Source organism: Apteryx mantelli, chromosome 4, assembly GCF_036417845.1.
Source record: "Apteryx mantelli isolate bAptMan1 chromosome 4, bAptMan1.hap1, whole genome shotgun sequence".
Taxonomy (NCBI): Eukaryota; Metazoa; Chordata; class Aves; order Apterygiformes; family Apterygidae; genus Apteryx; species Apteryx mantelli.
The window spans coordinates 36978256-37006091 of record NC_089981.1 but is presented as its reverse complement, the minus strand read 5'-3'; the positions used below and the strand labels follow the sequence as shown (position 1 = coordinate 37006091).

General features: G+C 37.7%; 1 protein-coding gene across 4 annotated transcripts in view; it reads left to right on the top strand.

Annotated features, from left to right (window-relative positions):
• NELL1 (neural EGFL like 1) overlaps nucleotides 1-27836 on the top strand; it is a 294700-nt gene that overhangs the window by 117077 nt on the left and 149787 nt on the right. The window lies entirely within an intron of this gene.

Genomic DNA, 27836 nt, shown 5'->3' with positions numbered 1-27836 from the left:
GTGGGTTTCTGCACCACATCAATGTTTACCATCTTATCTGTCCTAAGTTTTCTGCATTTATAAATTAAATGAAAAAATCAAAGTGTTGATGAATGTCTGATTAAGGAATCACCTACTAGAATCTGGTTGAAGGAAAACATTTGATTTAATTGTGGGGTTTTTTTTGACACAGATCAGAGAATCAGTCAACACATTAATTGCATATATTAATCATCTTTCATGTATGCTGCCTGTTTATAGCAAGTGTCTAGTGGCATGTCAAACTGTAGTTTTAAAGTACATTGAAGACCAATGCATTGCATTATGAAATGAATCAATAATGGAAATGAATAGACACAGGCAGTTGTATGAAAAAAAACAAGAAATATTTTACTCATCGGAAGTGAATGTGTTTCCTGAATGCATGGTTAGAGCAAATTGTTGTGTTGAACCTTTTAAAAACAAATAAACAGAAAACCCTGTAAAATGAAGAGGAAGGTGGGGATCACTAATAACGTTAAATCTCTTGAGTTCAAATGTCTTTGTTATTAATGGCAAGAGCCTGCTCAGTGATTCCAAGCAAAGTTTTAAAGTTATGGTAGAAGAGAAGGGGAGAGGGGGAGAAGAAAAAAGAAGCTTAATAAAATGTTAGCATGACAATAAGCGAGGCTGCTAGGAACACAAAAGTAGAATGTCAGTCAGTGACATTCATAAATTGTGAGTTAAAAGCGCTGGAAGCTTTACTGGTATCAGAAAAAGAAAATAATTGGTGTCTGCCATTGTCAGCAGTAGTATTTATCTTCCGTATTTTCCCTTTTGTTGCTTGAGATGATCTGTGTAATTTTTTTCTCCCTTAGCCTTGAGAATGGGGAACAGAAGGAAAGCCAGAAAGACAAGGGAAGGGAAGCTTGCTTAAGAGTTTCTTTTCCTGGTAATGGTAAATTCTGAAAATGAGAGTCGAGATAGAATGTACTTAAAAATCATGCATTATATAAATATAGTTTTCAGAATAACATGAATTTTGCATTGTTTTTCTCAAAAGTTGACTTAATTGTTATGTGCAGAATCTGTTGTCAAGAGCTGAACTCAAGATGCTGAAGTGTGCATTGTTGATGGATTCAGCACAAGAAACTATTTACAGTATGTTTTTTCATTGCATAAAAATATTTTTACATGCACACAGATCTACACTTGAGTTTTTCCTTTTTCTTTCACTTCTTCTGCCCCTTGAAGTTTAGATTGGGTTAGGCTATTTCTGGATTGAATATTTCTACATTGCAGAAAGAAGTATTGGTACATTTTTGCAATTTAAGCCACATTCTCAGCAAGAGAGTGAGGCACGTGCCACCTTCTGGCTGTATTTTAAGGAGTGTTGGCTTCAATGCTTTGGCTAGTAGCTGGTTTGGACAATTTTATTGTGGCCCATTTTCATTCTGCTTTCAAAACTGAAACTGTCTCATATTATAGATTTCTTTCCAGAAAGCATTGGGTTGTCTTACATTTACACCATGCTTAATGAAACTGGATACAGAAGTGGAGAATGATTGGTATATGTTTAAAGAATACAGTCTACTGTGCTGTATAATCTTCACTGGGATTAATTAGATAAAGAAACAGAGTGGATAGGAGCCCAATTCTGGAGTTCAGTGACTGTAGTGAAGTTTCTTAAAAATTGTTTGTATTGCGCCTTTTGCAAAAGTATTTTTTCTCAAGAGAAGGTATTTTGTTTCTCAGGAGAACACTGTACCCCAGGTGCTATTGTCGTTGCCATGGCAGTTTGCTAGCAAGCAACCTCTTAAATACATTGCTACTGGAAAAGAAATGGTGTCTTTTTGATGGCTTTGACAGATACTGATTTTATAGACTATTCTACACTATGTAGTTTGTTTTTGGGGGTAAAATAACTTTTCTTTCTAAAAGGTCATTACTTTGGACAAATAAGTTCCTGAGTTAGCTTCACATTTTTTTTTCTTCAGTAAATATACAAGCCTATTCTCTCCCAGTCTTCCTTGTTGTTGAGGCTGTTTTAATAGCTGTGAAACAAGTGTGATTTAGTCAATTAGGCTTCAGTTACATAATCTTACTGGGAAATGAATTTTCAGACATGTGATTTGCTTGTTGAGAATACCTGCTTTAATTTTCTTTGCTGTCTGTCCTTTTTTCCTTGTGAAGTTCTGGGATGTAAAATAGAAGAACAGCCTGTGCGTGTGGGAGGGGTGACTGGGTGGGTAGTAGGAAGACTGAGCTACTTGCTGTTTAACAACTCAGCCTATTTTTTTTCTTGTTGTCTATTGAGCTGTCTGGGGGAAAAAAATAAAAGAGTACTTGTTTTCTTCAGACCAGTCTCTTGTTATATCCTCACAAGCAAAGAAAAAAGATGTGGGGATTTTTTTGACAGTGAAGATATTGGTATTCTTCACACCTAAGTGCACAAGGTAATGGATTTAAAAGGAAAGAACTTAAGGCTAAACTGTACCTTTTGACACTTGTCTGAACAAGAGCTGCTGCTTAAACTGAATAGATGCAGGATTATCACAGAAGGTGTTTTGGCCCAGAAACCTCTCTCCCTGAAACCCTGTTCCTGTGTTGCAATGTTTCGCAAGAAGCGAGAAAGTGGTGATACACCTGGAGCAAATTGCGACTCTTGTGCTGGCTCATACATGCAAAGCTAGGGACATTGTCTCTGCATATTCTCCACGTCCAGCCCACCTGCTCTAGGTGGGAAGGTGTTTGTATCTACTGCAGGAGTGGATTTGTTATGCCATATAACATAAGTTGAGGTCACAGCCAAGCTCTTAAGCAAGGTTTGATTTAGCTGTTTGCATTTTTTTGTGAAGGATGTGGTAAAAATTATTCAGAAGGTTATTCTAATCCTGTTCTGCAATACGAAAATAAAAGCATAATTTAAAACAAATTACTTGCCAGACATTGAATGTCTAGTGAACTTGCACTAGTCCCTGTTGCAAAAGGTCATCAAATCAAATATTGTGGCTGAATTTTTGAAATGCTTGGATAATTTTATGACCAATAGTAGCCTTTGTAGTTATGAAAGGTAAGATAAAGATCATCAGCTCTCACGCTTCAAGGCATAAGGTAATCACTATGGTGTTAGAGGAAGGATATTTCCCCGCTGAGCAGTATTACACAGTTGGTTATGTACATTATGGGGTGTGTTCTCTTTCCTTTGATCTAAACCATTAGCGAAAGAGGTGACACTTGATGGGCAAGCAGGTTGCTAAGACAAATCTCATGTTTGCCTTAGAGGAGATACCTGTTTCTGTGTGGAAGGATTTTGTTGCATCACATAATCCAAGCTCGTGCTTACAGGAATGCAGATTCACTAAAATGCAGATAAAGGTGACGGGGTCCCATTTTGGACTCAGTAACTCTTTAGCTGCTGAAAGATGTGTATTTTATATAAGTGCACCATTATTTATTGTTAGCTTAGTTAATGCTCTTTCCTGCCTTGCTCCCAGTTGGAGCCAGGTTCAGATCACGGTCTGCAGGTGCACAATTTTAGATTTCAGGGATGGCAGGTAGATGCTTGGGCCCAAGAGCAAAAGCCAGATCCTGACTCTGCAGTCAGTGGACAGAGTCAGGTGCTGCTGGGTCCTATATGAGGTCTTCTGTGCACTGGTAGATTAGACATTGCTTCCAAATGGCTACTGAGTACTTCTGCATTCTACATGTAGCACTAGGCAAGAGAAAAATCTAGACATGGTTCTCGCATCGCATGAAGGAGTCCTAAATGCTACACTGAAAGCTGAGCCTTCCTTCCTGTTACCTGGGCAGGAATAAAAGATTCCAGGGAAAAAAGGATTCTTTGAGACAAAGAAAGAACAAGTGAAAATGGAGCTAAGAAGAGGTGGGATTTGGTACTGGAGCATACTCTGGTAGTTTATCCCTTTTGCATCTAAGAGTCATTGAACAAAATGGATAACAGCATAGGGATTGGGATGCTGAGCTCCATCTTCCCAGCCTCTAGCTTGCAGTTGGTTCCCAATAACTTGCTTAAAAGGCTATTTCTTCCGAAACTTGGCTTGTTGATTAGGTAATTGCCTTCTAATTTCTATGCTATGATAGTTCATACAGAAATTTTAGCCTTTTGATCATGCACCAGAATTATCCTTTAACTCTCAGTACTTCTCCCCTTCCTGTCTTCTTCAGCATTTATCCTTTGATATAATAACAAAAAATAATTATATATATCCTCAGTCCTTGTGTAACTAGGCTAAAAAGGCCAAGACTTCCTTGCTTCTTTTCATAAGGGATATTCTCCCTTTCTTGTAGTTATTTATAAGCCCTTTTTTGCACACATTCACAATTTTTTTTGGAAAAAAGATGATCAGAACTCTCCACACTATTTTGTATGAGGTCTGTCTAGTCTTTGGTGTTAGTCCTTCCCTGAATCCTCTGAAAATGTCTTACACATACTAGAATTTTATTAGACCTTTTTGCAACTGCAACGCATTGGTACCTCGCAGTCGTTCTATCGACCAGCTTTCTCATTCTTACAATTGATGAAATTCTAGTTTAATGCAGAAATCCTTGTCATAAGTTTGTCTTGCCATGATTTTGCACTTTTTGCTTCAAATTTCATCCCATTCAGTTTTCCAGCTCACAAGGTCATCTCATTCTTCCTCTCTGATGATCTTGTCCTCTTCAGTGTTGATAATATTGTCCAACTTTGTCATCTTTGCATTTCATAATCCAGTCCTTGAACCAAGGTTACTAATGAATATATTAAGCAGGATCAATCCCAAGAATGATTCCTGAGGAATACTATTGGTAACATTTCTCCATCTTAATAACTGCTTTTTCAGTATAGACTGTTGTACCCTCCCCCACAGACAGTTTTTTTTTATCCATATTATGATGGATATTTTTTATTATTCCTCATCATCTTCATTTTAAATAATACTTTCTTATGAGATGCTATATCAAATGCTTGAATTATATCTAAATGTATTAGATGCCCTTTATTGCCCTGACTCTAAGGAGTCAGCTATCTTATCAAGAAAATATATTATTTTTCTCAGATGATCTGCTTGTAAGGAAAATATATTTAATTTTATCCCACTTTACGTATATGTCCATGCCCTTGATTACTGTCTCTTCCAAAGCCTACTGTATTCAGTGTCAAGATCAAATGAATTTGTCCAGATCACTTCTCCCTTCTTTGAATGTAGGTTCTACATTAGATGTTCTCCAGTGTTGTTTTTGCTTTAGCAGTGATGATCTGGGATGCACAAAGAACAAAGTTTCCAATTAAAAGTTTATAAGACTAACTGGTATAATGGGAAAATGTAGGATGACGTTTTGGTATGCGGTCTTCATATGGGTTATTTTTTAGTGGTGAGAGAATCGACAGAGACTTCTCCTGAATTTATGGATTTCATTAAAACACTTGCTACTGAATTTGCTTTTTAATGTTCTACTTTTTTCATGCTCTGTTTTCTGATTTTTCTATTTATTTAGTTGATTATCTTTCTACACTAAGCAATCAAAGTTCTGCTTCCACCTCTGGTATGTTAATATCGTCATTCTAGTTAAGTGCCAGTATGTGCATCATTAGTCTTATGAGAAACTGGGGCATTCACCCAGATTTGAGGCTACATAGAGATAGTTTTTAATTTAATCTCACCCCTGGTAACTAGTGTTTCTACTTACTTTCCTCAGTCTGCTCTGCACAGGTGAAAAAGAAGCTTTCGCTGTTCATTTTGTTTTCCTTTGAAAGATCCAACTCAGGTACTATTTTTACTGTGTGGCTAATTTAGTAAACATGGCTTACCTTGTTAATCAGTCTCTCTCTCCCATCCTTGTAAATCTTTTGCTTACTCCTGATATCTTCTTTGAAGTGCTTTTCATGCTTACCGTATTTTTCTCACTTTTATTCCAGATAGTCTCAACTTTTCATTAAAGTTATTTCTCTGTATTGTCCTCATCTGAATTCTTGAGCTCAATGCAGTCAAGTCAGTTGTGTTAACTTTCTTAGGCTCTAAGAGTTGGCCCTGTTAAATCCAAAACCTGGTTTTAGACTTATTTTTATTTATCATTTTATATACCATTTAATCAAATATGAATCAGCACACAGTTGATCCATTTCTTTCTTTAGCCAGCTTTTCTATATGATTATTGCTGCTTTTAAATTTTTCATCCCAGCTCTTTGTCCCCAGTGAGGCTCAGCTACGATAAAAGGTTATGAACAAGCCTTAGGACTCTTCGTTATGGGTAAAAAATTATAAACTGCCACAAAATCACTTCACAAGAAAAGACATTTTCAGTCCATTCTTGTCTTTTGATTTACTCTCAGCTGATAATGTATGATGCCAGGATTACTCCCAACTTCACATACAGTCTTCTCTTTTTCTGTTTTGTTCTTTTAATTTCTGGTTATTGATAAATATCTAAGTTATATCTTTTAATAAGTAATTTATTTGATTTAGAAATTGTCTTCATTTTAGTTTTGGATTTATGAATGTAGTTAATCAAGTTCAGTTCCACCTTTATTCATTTTGAAATAATTTTTAGTAATGAGATTATGAATTTTTAAAATCTGGACATTAAGAACATATTTTGAACCTCATTTCAATGTTTTAAAGGAAAACCTTATCTGAATAGTGGGCATATTTTCTCTACTAAAACCTATAATTAAAAATGAAATAATAAGTGAGGTGAGAAGAAATAGTATATAGGCTCATCTGATGCACTGTTATAAGTAGAACAAATAATTCATACGCACTCTTTTTGTATAATTATTACATCCACAATCAAATAATTTTACTTGTTGCTATAGTCCTATCACTTTTGCAGGGGGCTATGGCTAGTCAGAGTGTAAAAACTGGTAGTTGTCTGCAGCTATGCTTCATCATTTTTTACAATAAGAAACAAAAAAATGCCAAACCCAGCTAAAATCACAGTTTGAAAATGAGATGTAAATTACTACAATAGAAAGGTGGCAAAAGAGGAAAAAACCCATTGGTTCTTGACACCCTTCTGACCTAATGTCTTGGCTAAGAGAGTCTATTCCCAAAATCAGAGTATCTCTTTTTCACATGGGGCATTGCATGCTGGTGATTCAACATACTGTTTCATTCAGAATCCAATGTACTCTGCTTTTCTGGAAGTTTTCCATATAAGTTCTGACCAAGACTTTCCTGACTGAGATTATGAAATCTGACAGCTTCATAGACCTAGGTGCAAAGGCTTTTTGTATTTAAATTTGCTGAACTCTTTAAACCTTGGTGACAAACTCTCAGTTCTTAAAATATAACTAAAATATATAAACAAGTAAGTATTGAAGAGAAGTATCTGGTCACAAAATTGCTTGGGTGTCCTAGATTTGGGCTACTCAAGGGAATTTTAAACATTCAGGTTTTAGGCATTAGATTTATAGAATGTCTTGCATTTTAGAGTAATGTCCATATCTGTAGATCGGACTAGACTGAAAAGAATATATTTAGTTAAGATTACCTTTGCTGACAGGCCCAGTTTGACGGGAAGAAAGGGACAATTCAAAATTCATAAAAGATTGTCTTGAGACAAATCATTGTCAAAATAAGTAAAACCACTCATAAAGAAAGCAACAAGATGCCCAGGACGGAGGTATAATATAAAATAGAATGCTAGCAGAGGCTGTGGGCTTAAAAAAAAGAAAGAAAGAAAATACAAGTTTACTCTTAGAAGTGGAATAATAACTAATAGGTGATCTGAATAATGTCAGCTATTTAAAGGATGTAATTAGGTGTCACGAGAAGGCCAAACTCCAATTCTTTTAGTGTTGGTAGTTTTAAAAGTTGTTCAAGTATTTAAATGGATTTTGTCCACTTGTATAAAAATAACTGCAACTCCTTAGATCGACATGGACATTAATCTCTCTGAAATACTTATCGAAAACATACTTGAAATTATTAATCTTAAAATTATACTACAGAATTAGTAGCAAGTGATTCAGCTCTTTATAGAGTGTGGTTAACAAATATAAAAATGTTAGGAAATATGTAGAAATTGGGAGAAGAATTGCACATTCAGAGTGTGTTGCAAAACGAACAAAAATTCCCCAAGAGTCAGTTCATCAACCTAAAGAAGAAGACCTTTGGATATTGCCTTTATTTATACTTCCCAGAACTGGAGTTGGGGCAGGCTCCTGGAACGGGGAGCCCTGTGTTCAAACCCCTCCTGTAAGTGAGGAAATGGGGGACCTCGAACGGCTGCTTCCCCAGCTGGGGAGAATGCCCCGGACAGTGGAGCTGAGAGTGTTGGTGTCACAGGAGACGAAACACTACCACCACATCCTCTTCCGTGTGTGGCACGTGCTCCCTTGCGAGGCTGAGATGTGTTATTTCAGAAATGACACACTCTCCAAAAGGTATTTTATTCATATTACTGATCTCTAATCTTAATTTGGTCTAAATTTATGAATGATTTTTGATCAGTTGAAACTATATTTTTTGACAAGTGAACCATTTACTAAAAATAATTGTCCAGCCCTGCTAAATACTTCCCAAAAATCTAATAAATAATTTTTAGTACCAGATGACTTTGCTGTTTTGATTGGTGAGAGATTAATCCAGGTTCTGTGAGCTCCACATTCCTGAAAAGCTGGCTGTTCTGCGTTCCACATACAGAGAGTCCATATTTATCCCCTGCTTATTCTGGTACCAAATTTATCTGCTTTCATTCCTCAGGGAGAAACTCTAGACAGCGTCTGTGGTCTTTGGAAAGCTCTTTGTAAAGTATTTAGGAGTCTGAGAATGACTGGCATTCTCTCTGTTCCTAGCAGTACAAACTGGGAATATCGTATTTCAACATTAGATTGGTAGGGGATCAATATCGTACATTTTCACTGTGTCTGTATCTAGTCTGTACAGATACTTCTTTTTTATGGGTACTTTTTGGCATAACTAGGTAGTAAGGAGAAACAGGTCTAGAATAATGAACACTTCGCATTTATATTTGCTGCAGCTATGATAGCACACACTACAGTATACTGTGAACCTTACAACCCCTGAAAAAACCTACAGAAATATACAGTTGGAGAAGTAAAGCATGATTTTGCTGTTGCCATGCAATAAGTGTCACTTTAATTTGTGAATAGCGACATTTATTTAAAAAAAATTACAACCTGATAAAGATCTCTGTGTACAAGATCCTGCATTTTACACATGGATATCAGCTCAAAAACTCAAGAACTTGCCAACTGTTAACCCTGCTCCCCCCCATTCCCCACCCCATTTTGCCCACTAATGAAAAGAAATAATGGCAGTGAGTGAATGTGAAGGATTGGACAATGCTGAATCTATTAGTTTTGACCTCCCTCTTTTTCTCTTTCTATAAAATGAGAAGTTTTTATTTTTCTTTCACAGGCTTAGGGCAAAAATTGTGTCTGAACACTGAGGCAAGCATACTTCACCAGTGGATTATGCATTGCACATGAACTAGTTTTGCAGTGCAAAATCCATTTGTTGTTGTGCTTTCAGAGGCTGTCACTTCCTTTCAGAGATCACAGGTAGTGCATCTCTTTGAGCTCCAGTTTTGAGGCACTGCAGTGACATTTTAAACAGACAGGCTGCTTTTAAAACTGCTTTTATGAGCTGTGTAGATAGGTTAGACTGTTGGATATCAGGGAAGAGTTATAGACTGATTTCTTAAGCCAATACACAGTCATGTACTAGATTGCTTTTTCTTTCCCTCAAATATGGAAGAAGTCAGCCTAATTTCTTCTTGAATTGTGTGAGCAGCTACGTAGACCTGGGCTGTTCTTGGTGGTTTGCTTTAGAGCCAGGCTTCTGCCGTCATGACTACTGCTCCCTTCGGTGCTGGGGAAAGTGAGGATGTGGCTGAAGTGGTGAGGAAGGGGAAGGGATTGATATGGCCATGTTCTTTCTTCTGCTGTTGTCATGATCCTTCACTGTGCTTGGTTTGTTTTAAATAACTCTTCCCAGGAGGCGCACAGACTTTTCCATATGCTGGTGTGTTCAGTGGGTGCTTCTTCACTGTTACCTCAACTTCAGTTGAGGAGTTGGGATCTCCTCTGCTCAGCTGTTTGCTCCCTCACTACAGGGCAGATACATGATCTGAAGGTAGGCCCCACGGCTTGCAGGAATAGCAGAGTTTCCCAGCGGATGCCTCCAGTTGATGCTTTCAGGCTGAGCAGAATATCATGGTCATCTGCTGGTGGAGCTCACTGAGCGTGGACTCATTCAGCTGTCACTGAATGCCTTGCAGGTCTAGATTCCTCATCTAATCCGCACCTAAGTGCATCTCTCCTAGGGGAATTACAGAACTCTTTTGCACTAATACTTCTGTTATGTCTTGCAAGACTGAAATGTTTTGAAGTGGCATGTGATACTGTTTCTGCACTGCAGTGACCAGCATAAGAAGCAATGGCAATCAAAGTGACAGCTTTCTTGTTCATTGTGGGACTGTGACTGTGACTACTGTGGGTTTGTTTATCACACCATCGTCTTCTGTTCCCTTGTTTTTTTTTTTTACTGGAACTTGTTGCTGTTCAGGTGCAAACAGTAAGCTGGTAGCAGAGAACTGGATAATCTTTGAATTGCATTATCGTTATCTCTTAACAGTGCAATGGGATGGTTTCTGTCTGATAGCTTAATGAGACATCAAACATCCAGACTGTGGACTCCAGAACTTTCCTTGTACTGTATAGCGCACCACAGCGGATATTTGTCCAGGTACAATGCCATGCTGGCATGGGTAAATATAAACTGACTAGATGGAAGAGGCTGACCTGGAGAGCCTGCCTCTTTGTGATGGGGAGCATGACTTTGCTCTGTAGACTTGCCATGGAAGGCCTCATGTCTTCGCCCCCTTCTCTCCTTTTTCCTTATACAGACCCAACTGCTTACAGTTATCTCTACTGAAAGGAATAGAATTATATCTGTGTTAAAGCTAAGTGTCTTCTGCTAAGATCAGAAACGTGTCTTCTGCATTTTATGGCTACTTCATAAGCCTAGCAGTGAGTGACACTATTGTTTTAAGCCATAATGCATGTTTCTTCATATTGTACATCAGCTTGCATCAATAGCTATTGTCAAACCAATTCCTTTATGCCTTTGAGATGTTTGGGCATGTTGCAGGGTATCAACAATCACTGTTTATACGGACGCTAGATAAAGCAACACGTTAAAAGTAGACTGTTAAATTGCAGCACTGCAAGAATATAAACCAGTGAGATTTGTACTCAAAAATAGGAACGTTTTTCCCATCAGAGTGAACAGTAACAGAACTGAAAAAAAAACAAAACAGGAGAGGTGATTGAGGGATGCTTTGAGTAGAGGATTTTGTGTTTCAAGGTAGTAATAAGTTGGCTATACCTAAGGGAAATGCAGCAAGGAATATGATTCACTTAAGTCACCTCAGAAACAAGCTGTTCATTAGTAGATATTTGAGAAAGCTATAATTATTATTCAAATATTTTATTATTTATTAAATCAACAGTATGGCTAATTAGATGCTTTAATAAATGAAAGCACAAAAAATTAATTTTACTAACACAGAACCGAATACAGACTTTAGTATATGAGTGATATTACCCTGGATATTCTCTTAGCATTTATCAGCCAAGTCTTAAAACGCCATGTGATTGAATAAAGATGAATGGTTTTGAATTTTTATCTGCTTGTGTCAGCTCTTATCTTTTCTTACTGAAATTGCAGTATTTGATGTCCGTTAAATTATATGCCTGTGCCTAGGATGCCAGAATAGAGACTTTGGGGTTTTGAAGTGTGAATGGATGCTTGTATTCAAGTCGAACCCAGCATGCATGTGGAGCATAGCCGTTTCTATATCTGCCCGGGGGATCGAGGATTGTTTTAATTCATATATATGTGAATACGTGTGTGTGTACACACACAATTTTTTAAATGGTATAAATGTCAGCCATCTCTGCTGTTTTTTGTTGACTGAGTTTGGCCTGTGGGCATTCTAATGCGCCTCATGAGCTGAATCTTGTCCTTGAATCAGAAAGAGCATTGTCCTTGGATAATATGTCTCCTTATATTTTTAGTAATAACAGATTTATGGGGAATCATCAGATTGCAAGGATTTAGTGCCTAACTGGAAAACAGCAAGAAGATTTGTATACCCTAGAATTTGTGCAAATTATATGCTATGTAATTGTAATTAAAAGAACTTTGCTTTAGCCTTCCTGTGGTTGGGAGATCTTTAAGCCACTGTGTAAACTTCAAAATAAACAAACACAGTGGTTTCACTATTTTTATACCATTCCTTTCTTTCATGTTATCTCTAAAACTGTTTTAACAGAGTCTATTTTGTGGATAATTTTCCAAGGTCAAAGCAGCATACGATTTTATTTTTACAAAATCTTTACGAAGATTCGGAAGCAGAGTTCAGAGCACATGACAAGTTGAGGCAAATGGCATGTGCAGTTATATAATTTGAAATTAATAAATAGAAAGCTATTCAGAAAGGACTGTAAAAATGATAAAGCAGTTGTACGGACTGATTTATGAGGCAAGGCCAGAAGTTAAATATGTATAGTTTGGTGGAAGGGATAGCAGGAATGTAACTGTCTTCAAGTATGTGCAGGAAAAAGCAGTCAGAGGGAAGCCTTTTCTTGAATTCAAGATTGTGGACTAGACGAAATGATTTAGGGCTGCCAAGATAGCGAGAAAGTAGAAGTAAAGGTGGAAGTTGTGAAGACTGCTGAAAACCTGGAAGGTAAAAAGAAACTGATTGTTAGGAAGAAATTTCTGCATGTTCAGCTTTGTTAGATCATGGGATTGATCAAATCAGTCTATTGTGTGAATCGATCATTTCACTTACTTATATTTGGATTGGTGAAAGCACTGCAGGAGGACAAGAAACTTCTTTATTGGAAGAAGGTGGATGAGTTTAAAGTCTTTTTTTATCTTGAATATCAATGTTTTATGAGAAAGCAGCATGTGCTCTGTGTACAAATTTTGTTACTGTGCATTACTAATTTTTCCTTGTCATTTATTATACCAAGGAATATTGATGCAGTCCAGATACTAGTCACACTTTTCCTTTGATGTAATGTAATTTCAAGTGAATTGTCTCAAAAAAGCTTGCAGTTTTATTAAATGATGGTTTTATGACTGAATTATGTTTCAATATATCACTTACCTTAACTATAATTTTAATTAGGCATTATCAGCTATTAACATTGCAGTTGTTAGCATCATCCTTGCAGGACTTAAGTAGAGGAGAAACTTGAAAATTCTTGAATTTGCCTTCCAATCTGAAATGGATCTCTGTTTCTTCATTTTTAAGTACTTAAGAAATACCAAACGTGGTGATACTCGGTTAGACTACTTTTTCACAGGTTAAGGGGAATAAATTTCTTAAGTTATCCTATGAAAAATAGGAGAGTTTGCTTAGAAGCACTGCTTTAATTTGAAAATACAAAATCTTATCAAATCAAAAATACTCAGACCAAAAAAAAAAAAAAAAAAAGTGCATATATGTAAGGTGAGTTCAGTTTTTATTTTCTCAGCCAGACTGTAACCTCTGCTTGGTATACCTAATTGTAGCACTTTGCTATAGTGAGCCTATATCCAGTATCATGTTTTGTCTGGATTACAGCTACAGAACTGCTTTCACCATATAATTTGGCCGTGGCTTTGTGAGCAGACATTAAACGTAATAAGCCAAGCCCACGAAAGTGCCACAGTCGCCCTTTCGTCCTAGATAGTATCTTCCCTTCACACACACAGTAATGTGTGTCTTTCGTATGTTCTCCATTTTATCCCACTAATCAAAGGCACAATGGTAGGTCCCAGGTAGGTATGCAAAACTTATAAATCTGATATGCAAACACTATGGCAACTAGTAGTTAAAAGCTGGTAAAGTTATTTAAAACTAATCACTGTGGTTATGTAGAACATGAGAATAGAGTGCGTTTCAGGTTCCTCATAGGAACACATAGGATCTGGGAGAGGGAAGAGGGGAAACAATACTATAAGAGACAAGGTTGTGTTGTGTGAGAAACTAGAGGTAAGGGAATCGTTCATTATGCAAAGATGCTAAGGATGAGACAATCTTCAAGTAAGAAAAAGTGAAATAAAGGCTATACATTTATAGAGGAAATGTACTACAAACTACAGGACAGAAGATGAATCATAGCTATGTAGAATTAAAAGAGCCTGGAAAAGGAGACAGATTTCATGGACTTAAGTATAAAGCTAGTGCTAAGTGCTTGCATATGTAGGATAATCCGAATTCAGTATCTGGATCGGTAAATATTCAGCTAGGAAGAAACAAAGGTTAAGGTGAAGGGGTTATTTACAGCCTTTGATTTTCATTTACACTCCTATTTGTTTTCATATGTGCTTGTCTGAAAATTCGTGTCCTTTCTGCAGAAAGTCACGTCGCTTAAGTGTTCACGATATTGCTTCTGAAGTTATTCTCTCTCTGCACTTTCACAGCAGAATGAGCCATTATAATTATGGTTTTGAGGAGGAAAAACATCCTTGGGTCATGATACAAAGGCTTCAATCACTGTAGAAATGGAATGTTTTATGTTCATCTTCTCTCTGTTGTACAACCATCTGGGTCTTGTTTCACAGTGTATCACTGGTAGCTTTAGTTTGTTCCCATTGCGCCCTAATTCTCTTCACATGTGTACTCCTTGGTTTTGTTATCCTGACATCTGGACTCCTGTTCACTTCCATCTCTAGCCTGTTTTCTTATCTTTTTTTTGGTCTTTTTCCAAACATTAAGATAACTTCTCTTTCTCTGTTACCATTGTTACTCTGAACCCATTTTTGAGAAGCTCTCCCTGCTTTCTCTCTAAGGGCACACATTAAGGATGGAATAAAGACAGTGGCTTCTGCTTTCTGTCCTCTTTACCTCAGTCATAAAAGGGCTGTTCTTCCTGTTGTGAATAAAGGAAGGGATTTTCATGGTCTATTTATTTGTCTTTGCCTTCATGGAGACCTTTCTCTGCAGCCTCGTGGGATGCATGTATGTTAGGGTGTATGTTCTCTAGTCCTGTACCTGCCTTTCTGCTCAGTTTTTGCTAGATGCTTATGAATTAACCAGCTTTTGGTATATTTACCCTTTCATCACATCATTAAAAGCTTATTGCAAGCATAGGTTCTACTGTAAACTAGTTGGTACAACAGGTTTTATGATAGCCCTTAGACTAGCAATAGCAGCCTCGCAAAAACACGTGCAGTCAAGAAGCAGTCCAGACACTCAAAGGATGCCCAGGATAGTGACATGTGAACAAAGCACAGTTAGTGGCACAGTGTTGATTAATCCAGGAACTTGCCAAGGTGAAAAGTGTGATTTCTGAAAACTTGTGTGTCCTGGACTCAAGGGCAGAGTAGTAATTTGCAGCAGGCAGGCCTGTTGGTGAACAAAGTGCCACCAGTTTCAGGTAGCTCTCTTCTCCATCTTGGCAGCTACAGATTGGTATTCCCTATTACATGCTGGTTTAGACATTGGTGGACATAGATTTTGGTGGACATAGGCTTTGTATTCTCTGAACTTTTTTCAAAAACAAAAATCAGAAACTTGCATTAAAAAAAAAAAGGCTTAGAGGTACTTCAAAGTAGGGGCTTTATAATCTTGTGAATCTTGTGGGACACCTTTACCTCGACAGGCACCCCCTGTTCTGTTTTTAGAAGTCTCTGGCAATGGTAGTATGTTTTCGTAAAGTGTGTCCTATCTGGCTGTGCTGTGTGGGTGACTTCACAGTTTGTTGCAATGTGACTAGGCTAAATTGCTGTTAATAATAATAATAATAAGAAGAAGAAGAAGAAGAAGAAGAAAAAAAAAAGGACAATAGTTTGAAATGTATGTGGGGGGAAGAGAAGGTATTGGAAGCCATTGGCGATGAAGATTGCTTTGCATTGCTTTTTGATACTGACTTTCTATCCACAGCTTGTTCAGTTGTGCTGTCTCTTTCATGCTTTTTTTTGTTTTTTTGTTTTAAAAGCTTATTTACAACTATTGTAGAATTACAAATGAAATCAGGCTAGAATTTTGCTTCTTAATAGAGATCATGAAAATGCTTTTTGGATATATATAGAAATCTCCACCCTCCTAGTGATAGTCAAAGCTCACATTGTTTTTGTAACAGTTCTCTCCAGGGACAAAAAACATGACGCTTTCATCAACAGCAATCTAAGAGTTACAATTTTGCTTTTACATAAAATTTACTGTAGCTTCAAAAACTGAGAGACAGAGTGAGCTTAGGGAACAGAGCACAGTGTTTGGAACTAGGAATTGCTAGTTCAATTCTATTTTTTTTCTTCTTCTTCTTGTTCAATGTGAGGCCTTTATAGACTATTCACCCCTTCTGCAGTGTCTATATGTATATATGTGTATATATGTTTATACCCCCCCGCATATATATATGCACACACACACACTCTTTTTAAAATCTTTAACACATCTGTGAGTTGAGAAGATTTATCAGGATTTCTTTTTCTGTTTAGTACTCTAGGTTGGTTTAAAGCTCCCTGAAGTCATCAAAGCCCATTGAAGTCACAGAGACTTTCTCTCAGCTTCAGCAAGGGTTAGTTCAGCCTGCTGTGTGATTCTGCCACAGTGCTGCTGGACAGTCCTATGTTTCACAGAGAATTTCTGTGGGTTTTAATGGAACTGCTTATAACTGGCAAAGGCCTGTCTTGCTTGCTCATGGTAGAATTGAGCCTTATCTCTGACAAATTGCTCTGAAATGTACATAATGGTACTGGCAATAAAATACTAATATAGTAATTTGGTACCATGAATGACACCGTAATGCTGCCTCTGTTCCAGACCTCCACTCACAAAGGTCAGGATGCTGCATACTAGAAATTAAAATCCTTCTTCTGGAAGGGTCTTGGAAAGCTTGTGTGCAACAAGGCTGTTTTCGGGAAGGGACGTGCCCATTCAAGGTCTCTGTTAAAACATCAGCCAAACAACATCCGTGCTCGCAGTTAGCTTTCACTGCCAGTGAGGCATCTCTTGGGTTCCTTTCTTCATGCTCTGTCTCGCTGGCCCCTGTGGGACGTATGAATCTCTGTGAATGAATTCCTCTGCAATTGATACTGATGAAGGAAACATGGGTAGAGACATCATTTGCTGACTCCCTGTGATCACGGTGGATATAGTTATTCAGGTCCAGTGTTATTAGATATGAAATAGCAAGGACTCAAGTATCCCAATTTCGTGTTTCTTACTGCAGCTAAACTTTGACTATGTTATCAAAGGGAAAGGCATTAAATCACTAGTTCACTTTCATAGCCAAAAGCAAAGCAATTAAAATAAATTTCATACCAAGCATTGAGGCAGGAATTAGGGTTGCAGGTGAAGAACATTTTTATGATCATCTGTTGGAATTTTTTTTCCTTTTACTGTTCTCTGTTTTAGCTTACCTCAGGTTATGCCTAAGGAGTGCAGTGTTGATGTAATCTCCAAAAAGAAATGCCTCTTTCAGTAACTAGTGTTATAAATCACACCTGATTACCATATTTGCTAGAATGAGAAACATGTCTTGCATTTTTCAGTTATGTCAATTAAGGTTATGTTTATACGGGAAAATTATTTGTAATGTGTAAAATAAAGGGGTTTTATTCTGCTGATGCTTGCTTATTATTTTTATTTTTGTAGATTAAATTTAAAAAGACACAAACAATAAGACTAGATTGTGTAATAAAGGCATAGAACAAAGGTGTTTAGCATGATTTAGGGGGATACTAAGAAAGGAGCTGTCACAGTGATCTATAATTTTCTTAGCTGAATGAAGTATTTGGCTCTCACCTGCTGTGGGACCTGATTAACAGGGCATAGTCTGGACCCATGAAAATAAAATCAGTAAATCCTCTGTCATGTTAAATCACCTGGTTTGGCTCTTGAAGCCCTGAAGTGGCATAGTTTGCAACATAGCAATGGTGATGTGATGTGTCTGTCACTTTAAGTTCAGTGTTTCCACATTTTTAATTATTATTATTATTATTTTTTTTTTTTTTACTTTTTTTATTTTTCAGCAAAGTTGTATAGAGGAAGACATGATGAAAAGATATGAGCAATGAGTGGTTTGAAAAGACATCAACAGAGAGTTTAGGAAAATGCAAATTGTCTTGTGAAAGCCATAAATAGGGAAGATAGGGCACAGTGAGTGTTTACCAACATGGGACGATATTTTTCCAATACCTGCATGTTGCTTTGTGCTGCACTTGAGTGAAAAATTACTTTAGTGTGAAAATGGTAAAGTATTAATTTTGTATGATTTTTTGCTATTAATGTGTCATATGTTTCATTTATTATAACAGTGTATATTAGAAGTGGTTATAGAATGCAATGCCAGTGGTTCTCCAGGGACTATGGATATTTTTAGGCACAGTAAAGACAAAAAATATCACAGTTTTCATCAGCATTTAATTTTTCAGAGAGATACAGTGTCCTTCAAAATGCTGCAGTAAAAGGTTGCCGTGGGCACAGGGATTCTAGATCAATTATATGGGTAGCCTTCTACAATTTATCATTTGAAGATAGCATCTGTGTGGATTTGAAAGAGTAAGTCAGTCAATATCACAGGACACAGATAGGAGGAGACAAACTGGGTAAGAGTATTAGAGATAAAAATAGAGCAGCAAAGCAAAAATTGTGGGGGATGGTATAAGACAAGTGCTGATGGAACGAGGTATTTAATGTAATTGCTCTGAGTATAGCAGCAAGAGGAAATTGTTCATTTTGATACAGTAATCCATTGTTCACCTTTAGCCATTAGTAAAATCAGATAGAGGGGATTGAAAAAGTAAGGTATTAGCTGAATGAAAATGGATATAATTATTTCAGTGTATCTTATTGCTCAGCTAATGTAGGTGAGTGGTGTATTAAAGAAAAAGCACAGTTCCCCCCTGCTCCCCTGTAGACATCCACTGGAGTACCTAAGAATGTTTGGAAGAATTAAAAATAACAAAAAAGTGTGAAGGTGAATCTATTACAGAAATCTGACATTGCTTCTCCAACACCAGTATTTATTTCATCAGTGCTTACTAAGATCCAAAAAGAGTTTCTTTCACAAGTGAAATCAAAGCCAAAGCAAATAGGGCTTTGGGGAGTACGTTTGTAATCAGTAAATGAGAGGCAGTCTTTCTAGGGAACACAGCTATTTTTGTAAGAATGAGGTGATTATATTCCTTTGTTTTTTAATGGGCTGTAATATATTTGGGAGCTGTAGTACAGTAACCTTTTATTTGACGTAGACTTATGTAATGGTAACTCTTACGGCCAAGCATGAAGTAGCTGGATTTAGGATAAAATCTCATGCATTAAGAGGCTCTGAAGAAGAAAAACGGGTAAGAGTGGTATTAAATACAAAAGGAGAGTAGTCCAGTTAGATTTATTATATATAACCTTCTGTCCCTGAAGTAATTTGTTGAGGTTTCTGTCATGTGTTTTAGTCAGGGAAAAACAGTTAACTCCCTCTGTGTCCCAAACAGGCAAATTGTATTTGCACTGATGAGCGCCATTTATGTAATTGAATAGACTTTATAGACTCTTCCCATTTTTGTTGATCTGTACGGATTCAATGGAGGAACATGGAGCAGATCAGAACTCTGTTGTCATACTTGGGGATTTAGCAAGGGAATAATGGAGAACAGCTCCTAATTTTTAAGCTCTCAGTTGACCAGATGTGTGCTGTGCTGACAGAATGTGATAATATAAGTGACAATTTATGAAGGTTGATTTGTTGAACCATCTTTGGTGGTGAGAATTTGTCTCATGCGTACCTTGTTCAAGATGAGCCTGTTTTTCACTATCTTTTCCTCAACTGCTAGGAGATTCCCCCAAAATCTCCTGCTTTAGGAAAAGGTCTATAAGGGAGGAGTCTCCTCATTTTTCGCCTTCTGTTGTCTTCTGCAGGATGGAAAGACCCAGCAGCTTTTCCTAATTTTGGGACTGTTCCACTTCTGATGAACTGTTAAGAGGTTACCTTGTGTCGAAGTTGAGCAACACTTTCTTTGCTTTTCTTTATTGAGATATGTCACTATGCTCTTGCAATCATTTATCACCTTTACAAGGCTGAACCTAGTGACCCCAACCTCTTATTTATCACATCCATAGGAATTTTTATTTATTCCAGAATTAGCATTTGGAGTGAAGCTTTAAGAAAAGGTCTGCTATTTTGAAAGACGACTAAAATGTACAAATGTGGCTATTTCGTAACTTTGAATAAGTATGGATGAGGGATGAAAGAATTTATAATGTGAACTACAGAGCATACCACTTCTGAAGAGGGACAAGAGAAGGCTGCTATGAAAGAACAATAGGCTAACGCCATCATGGGACGTACAGCCACGTGGGCATATTTCTAATTACATTTTTATAAGTGAAGTTTTCAAAATTGCTTCATACTTGAATTGCATCCTTTTTCTGAGTTTATCTTTCTGTAAGTTTAGTTCTTACCTGTTACAGTGTCCTTGGCAATGCAGTCGAGTATTACTGACTATAGATGGAGGCGGGCAGAGATAGCACAGCTCCCTACTGCTCCATTACATAGCCCTCTTCTCAGTTGCTGCAGTGGTAGTTCTGTATCCCATCAGATCCCCTGTGTACTCTTAACCAAAGAGAGGACAACTTTTCCACCAACAGACTTGGTCCTGCAAAGTTCTGGGAGCCAGCAACTCCTGTAGGGCCAGAACCAGGTTATTTGGGATTAACTCCCTTTTAGTTGAAGATGTTTCGTTAGAGTCAGAACCAGTGACAGCTCACTCTTAACTCTTCAGGGTGCTTAATACGGCTCAAGAGGACATAAGTGTTCTTTGCTTTTCTCTGATTAAGAGGCTAATAGACACCAGGTCATTTCCCTGAAATACAGAATTCTTTCTTGAGGTAGCTGCTAGTGTCTCTGAACATGTTAAAGTGCCTGGGGTTGATAAAGAACCTTTCTGCTTGCTGTAATGTCCATGTGAGGACATTGTGAGTGTTCCTCTGAATCCACGAATCTGCTTTGCAGCGTGTCCTCAACCTCACTGATCTGCTTTGATCGAGTCAGAGGCCAGAAAGTAGCTGGAGAGCAGGGGCGCTGGCGCTGACTTGGGTAAATGTTCTGAATACTCACAGGCTCCAGAATTGAAAAAAGTAGCGTGCTCCTTACATGGCCCCTCATAATCCACTTAGTGTAAGAGCCAATTAACCAGCGGCTTTGAAGAGAAGTCTTTACACCCACTCAGGCACACCACTTAGTAGCCTGTGGTGCTGCCCTGTGTTCTAAATCCAGGTATCAGTGTATTTTCAAAGGATAACTAGAAATAAAAAATTAAAAGGCTGAGTAATCCCAGATGAAAACAATCTGGATTTCAGTTAAATTCTAAATATCAGAGTGGCTGCTATTATTTTCAGCATATACAAGAAGATTCTCGATTTATTTTTGCCAGTTGCTTTTGCATGTTGGAGCAAATGACTGAGCCACTGCCATTAGCCAAAACCTGTTCCCCCCAAATGTTTTATTCTGCTTTTTTGTGATTATTTTTAATCTGTGTTCTCTAAACTGCATTATCATATGTGAATTCTGGCTGCATATTTTTTAAAATAACTTATTTGTAACTGTCAGAGATGTCTTATGAATAAGTTATCAACCATCCCTAAGAGCTATAGCTGCAAACATTTTTTTAAAATAATATTTATAAGACTGTGAACATTTTCTATTAATGTATTTATCAGATGATTGCGGTCTTTCACTTAGGGTTAGAAAGACAGATCCTTTCTGTTCAAAAAACCCCTAACATTATTTGAATTTTCTTCAATGCTGACACACCAGTGGCAGCCTTGTAACTGATTTAAATGATCTTTTACAAAAAGTTCAGTTTAAATAAACTGTTCTTATCCTAAGAGTTCTCAAGGATCTTAAGGACCCTACCCCAAGCCAACCACATTGACATTTAATAATTCATCTTAAATTACCAACGTAGTGATGGAAAGGGCAGGGGGGAGCAGAATTACAAATTTTCAGTCTGGTTTAAAGAGGAGCAGAGCTTAATAGAATCATAAAAGGAATATCTTCTAACTAGAGGGGCATTACATAGTCTGGACAGGAAGCTTTAAAGGGTGTGATGCTGGCTTTGGTTCCAGAATTGTGATGTAACCATAGCATAAGATAATGAGAGTAATGATTTGTACACAGGTGTAAACATTATGAGGGATGGAAAAGAAGAGCTCATCTTGTGCCTAGGCAATATTCTAAAGTCTGAAGCTAAGTTTCACCAGAGTGGATTTTAGGAAGCAACCACTGTCCAGGATGACTGCTATTTGAGCTGTTTACTAGTGTAGTCAAGAAAATAGGTAGCAAAGGAGTGCTAACGTTGTGATTTTTGTTTGAGAAAGACCAGTCACTTTCATGAGTGTGATAGGTAAAAGAATTTATGTCCCAAAATACTGAAACAAAGGGGAGGGCTACAGCTCCACTTCCATTTTCTCTTGTCCTTCTCTGGAATATGTTACATTAGTTTAGGTCTGGTATGCACTGGAAAGTATGCTTGTTCAAGTGTGACTTGCATTTGTATGTGTTTATTTTTTATATTTAGTTGTTTATTTAATCTGATAGTTATACAGTTATAATCCCTAGAGGGACAGTTAAATTGAGAGCTGATTTGGAATATTGATATTCTTGGGCTGATCGTAAAGTAGCTATATCAACGTAAAGCACTTTTACACTGTGCCCAGAGGAAGAGGCTGCACCATTTTAATGAAGCTCTAAAAATCAAATTGACAGTACTTTCTAATGTTACTATATTGATAGTTATTATATTGCTTACAGATTCCCTGGTGATGCTACACCAGTCCTAATTTATCAAGGTGTTTTTAGCTATTTATTTACTCATGATATTAGGGTAATGTTTCTCAGCCTTGTTTTAAAGGGAGATTATTGTTTGGTTCATCTGTTTTTGTTTTTCTGCCTCTGACTTGGAAGCAGCTCCGTTCCTCCAAGTCAGAGGAGTGGTGAGGGGTGCCTGTATTTGTGCCGCTGTCCTGCCTTGGAGGAGCTGAACTGCTGTCAACGAGCCCGAGTTGGTAAACACTTTTAAGCTAGCCTAAACACTTGCAGCCAGTAACTAGTCTTTTCTTACTCCTGCAAGCAGGGGTACCTGAGCCATTGCCATCTCGCAGGGAGCTGCTGACTGCTGCTGTCTAATGCTTTATGGCTCCCTGAAAGCCTTTTGCTGAGGGTTGCATTCCACAGTTTGAGAAGGCAACCCTGTGCTAAAGGCAGCAGGTATGGGGCATGTTAGAAGGATGTGAAAGAGGGCAGATAATGGGAGCGAAAAAAGACAAGCAGAGTGAAGTCAAGTGGGGCTGGCAGTGGAAAGGAGATGAGAGCAGGAGAGGACTGAATCGGGGAGAGTTTGGAGGATAAATAATGAAGATAATGAACAGTGAACTGCTAAGTCAGTGGAGCAAAAATAGCGCGTGTTCATTTTTGCATAAGCATAGGGTAGCTGACATTTTAGGACCTCTTTTATGCTCGACTGCTGTTGTGCTTCGCTATCTTGAAAACTTTGCTTATATGATTCCATCAACTTGTGAACATATCTTAAGATTTGGTTAGTTTTAAATAACAACACAGGTTGGTTTTACATTTAAAAAAATTCAGATTATTTAAACCAGAGTTTAATGTAGCTCAAGCATGGTGTTAACTTGAATAAAAAGAGATTGGGAAAAACAAAAATCTTTTCACAACATTCCCCCCTCCCCCCGCCCCCCCCCCCCCCCCCCAGACAAATTGGCATTATTTTCTGGTGAGGAGTCCTGAATTAGAGATCAGAACTTTGCGGAAAGCTGTCTTTGCTTTTCTGTCTTTGCCTTCTTACAGCGTGCTTGCAAATTATAATTAAATTTGGTAAAATGTAATTCCTCAAACCAAAAGCAAATAATCGGAAGAGAGCTGTGAGTAAAGTGATTGATTCTGATACTTAGCAGATTTCCAAAATAGATCATTTACTGGTGTTCTGGAACACTTCACAGTTTTGTTTTGTTTTGATTTGAATGTGTTATTGTCTTCCAGTAGCTAAACTGTGAAGCCCCAAACAATGGGTGACAGTATTGCTAATGTCCAAGTGGATTATTTTCAGATGCATGCCATTGGTGCTCTGCATTTCCATCCATAAAGAGTGCCTGGTTTCAAGATGGCTTACTTGTGGTTGTTACAGGACTAACAGAATTAAAAATTGTAGGTCCGTTTCACCTTTTGGATAAATGATCAAAAGTCCCATTGTGGTTGACAGGAATTTTGCCCTCTTTGTAGCAGAGATTAATTTGGCTTGATGTGACTTTTACTGGAGGGGGCAAACGGTGAGAAGATACTCGAGCAGTATCTCACTGTCATCTGTTTTTAAATATTTAGTAGTGGGTTTTTGGAGTGGGACATGAAAAGAATCAAGTGGTTTGCAAAGTTTATAAAGTAAATTGGCAGATGCAACCCAGTGGCCAGCACACCCAGTGGCCATGGGTTTGGCTGTTTTTTTCCTCTGCATGAGGCCATTCTTTTATGGCCAGAAATTACCTGAACCATTTATCTGATGTATTAATTCTTCTTGTTTACTTCCTTCTTGATGCAGCCATTATTTAACTTTGTCTTTACTTTCTTTGTCTTTCCTTCTCCCGTCCAGAGTGTGCATGTGACAAATGTCTGTTTTGTATTTGTTAGTTTAATGAGCCCATGACATTAAATACGATTAATAAAAAGAATTTACACTCAGTTAATTAGATTTTTTTATAGAAAAAAAATTCCTTTTCCTTTGAACACCCTTTTTTCCCTCAAATCTTGATACAGATGTCAGAAGGAGGCAGTACCATTGCATATCAAAGCATAACACCATTTGTATTGTCTTCTCCATGTCTGTTTTGTTTTTGTTTTGTTTTCTACTGGGATCGGTTGGTATTAGATGATGAAAAAAAGAATGTCAGGTGCTGAGGAGGTAGCTCCACTGAGATTAATACTTTTACTATGTTTTGTACCAGTACTGGCACAAATAGTTAAAAATAATACATGTATATTTCCCTTTAAGTTCATTAACCCAATTTAGAACTGTAAAGGGTATGGTGATGCAAGTAGATAGACAGAGCGCTGTATAGACAATGAAACCTGTGTAGGTAACTGTTAAGGAAACACTTTAACCCAGTGGATTATCACTCCCTTACCAAACCAACCCACCCAGTAATGTAATGATCCTTACTGAAAAGCTTGAGCCCAAATGTCCTTGTTGTTGCAAAGAACTAGCTTATGTAGATGGAAGCTGGTGATATGTGAATGATGATTATGCTGTGTCAAGTCTCATTTTAAAGACCATAAGTATACCTTTTTAGAAGAAAAACAAACTACTTCACCAGTTTGGAGAGAAACATTAATCATGTATTTTTATCACCTCAAAAGACCGCTAGAAGATGAGCTCTAATATTTCAAATGTGACAAGCAATCCATACACATGAATCACAATTTGAGTTCCATTACAACTGAGCTGATATATACCACTGTGTGCTTTATGGATTTTACTCTAACAATATTAAATAAAAACCCAAAGCTTTTTGTCATGAATACCTAACCTTTTACAAGAGTTTGTAGAACTGCGGGCCGAAAAAACAGCTTTATCATTGCCCTACAGCTTTAGTAAGAAAATACTGTTGCTGGTTTTTGACCTCTCAGTGTTATTCTCTGTAAAGGAAGTGCATGTATTAGCACAGGGCTAATACTGCAAAGGTAATAGAAAATGTAAAATACTGTATGTGTGGAAAATGCATAGAGAAAGATTGAGAAAAGGCCTAAATAAATGAGCAAAATTTGGAGAGAGAGATCTTTTGTTCCTTCCGATTCCTTTGCTAGGTCCAGCCTTTTTCTTCCTGTACTCAAGGACTTCTGTTGCAATCCCATGTCATTTGTTCTCAATTCTCTTATTTATAGTCAAGTCATCCCTTCAAGTCCTTAGTCTCCTTTTGAGAAATTCAGCTACAGAGGTATTTTCCTATAGGTTGTGAATTTCCTTTTTATCCTTGGGAATTTTCCTATTTTGTGTTATAGTACTGTGGGCTTTGCTTGCAATGAATAAGAATTCAGGTTCCTTCACCTCTGAGACTTTTAATCCTCTCACTCCCCTTTGGGGGAAGAAAGGGGAGGATTGTTGTCCAGTGAATTCAGTGAGGAAGCTAGAGATAAAAAGGCCAACATGTCAGGTTAATTTTCAGGTGAATTGGTTGCTGCTTTGACATACTTGCTTTCTTTTCAGACATCTTTCTGTTCCCTTCCCTTTTATGCCAGAAAATTATTAGATATGCAAGAACGAAACTCCTTAAAGCTATGTACCAAAAGCCTATTAAAAAGAGGCTGAAAGCAGAACAGTGTGAACACATGTCAACACCTGAGTGTTTCCCAAGTGGCTCTAGCACTCAGTGGTGTGATAACAAGACATGTGGGAGGATTTTTCTTGGCTTTTATCTTTCATATATTGACGCTTCTGACTTTTTAAAATTCATTTCATCAAGTGGCACTGCAACAGAAACAACAGAAAAGTGGGAATGAGCTAGTTCAAGGTGTTTGCAGTAGTATACAAAGTCTTTTGCCTCGAGGCCATCATTTCTAATTCAGCCCAAGTTAGCAGCAGTCAAAAATCACTGCCAACTGACAGCTGTTTGGTGGCCAACATGAAATGATTTAGCTAGTTGCTCCTGCTGGACAGGTGTCCATAGTATAGAAAGAGCGAGCAGAGCTGGCATGTGCTTCATTTTTGGAGACTGGAAAATGCGAGCATATCTCAACTACAGCTACTTCTGTTCGGGGAGGTTGAACAGGATACCTCGGCTGCTGATAGGCCTCAATTAAGGCAGCACAGAGCTCGGTACTTGCACAGTTAGGGCCCCCCCTTCTTGGACGAAATTCTCAGCTTGCAGGGAGCTGCTGTGGTTTTGGTACTAACCCATCCTGGCCTTTCAGCTGTGTCTCCGTAAGTGCCAGGCGGCGAGGGAGGAGGGAGAACACAGCACAGTCTCTGCAGGTGGTTGTGCAGAGGGACGTGGCAGCAGAACTGTGGGGAGACTGGTCTGTACCTGACCAGCTGAGAAAATCTTCAGCAATGTTGCCAGTTAATACCTTTCTTGAGCACGAGCAATCAATAACAAGGAGAATGTAACAGCAAAAAAAAAAAGTTTGATTCTTTTTTATTTTGCTTGGACATATGTAATACTAGAAAAATCTTTTGAAAACCATGAATCACTCTATGTAAAATCAGTGCTACTGAGCGGAACATCTATCCTAATCAGAAAAAAATAAAATGAATGCTTCAGTATAATTTCTGCTTTTGTGAGGAGGGAAGGGGGAAGAATTTTACAGTTTACAATATTGCAGAGCTTTATGATATTTAAACAGGCAAGTAAATGATGGTTTTGATTCCCTATTCAGAAAACTGTAATTTTGAATTTTAGATTTGCAGCAACAATAGAGATTGCTCAACAAGTAGATATAGGACCAAGTTGCTAGCTCTCCTAAGTCATCTTTTTTTTTTCATTGGGATGGCGTAAAGCAGGCTCAGAATAGGTTTAGGCAACTGGCTGCATCTTCTTCTTGTGCAGGATGTGGAAGTGGCACAGTGACACAACTGTACCTTTTTCATTAACTCTTGTAGCACAAGTGTGTTTCAGGGACAAGGCATTAGCAGAGTGCTTGAGTGAACCCAGAGGGCTGGAATACTTATTGATCAATATTGCAGTTGAATCTGCTACATTTTCAGGACAAAGATTGCTATGCCCTATCTGCCCAATGGGACTCCTAATGGATACTGTGTTGTGCAGAGTTACTACATCTTCATGTTTTATTTTCCCTATGAGACAGAATTAGTGTTATATAGTGTTGCATATTTTTGATGTTACTT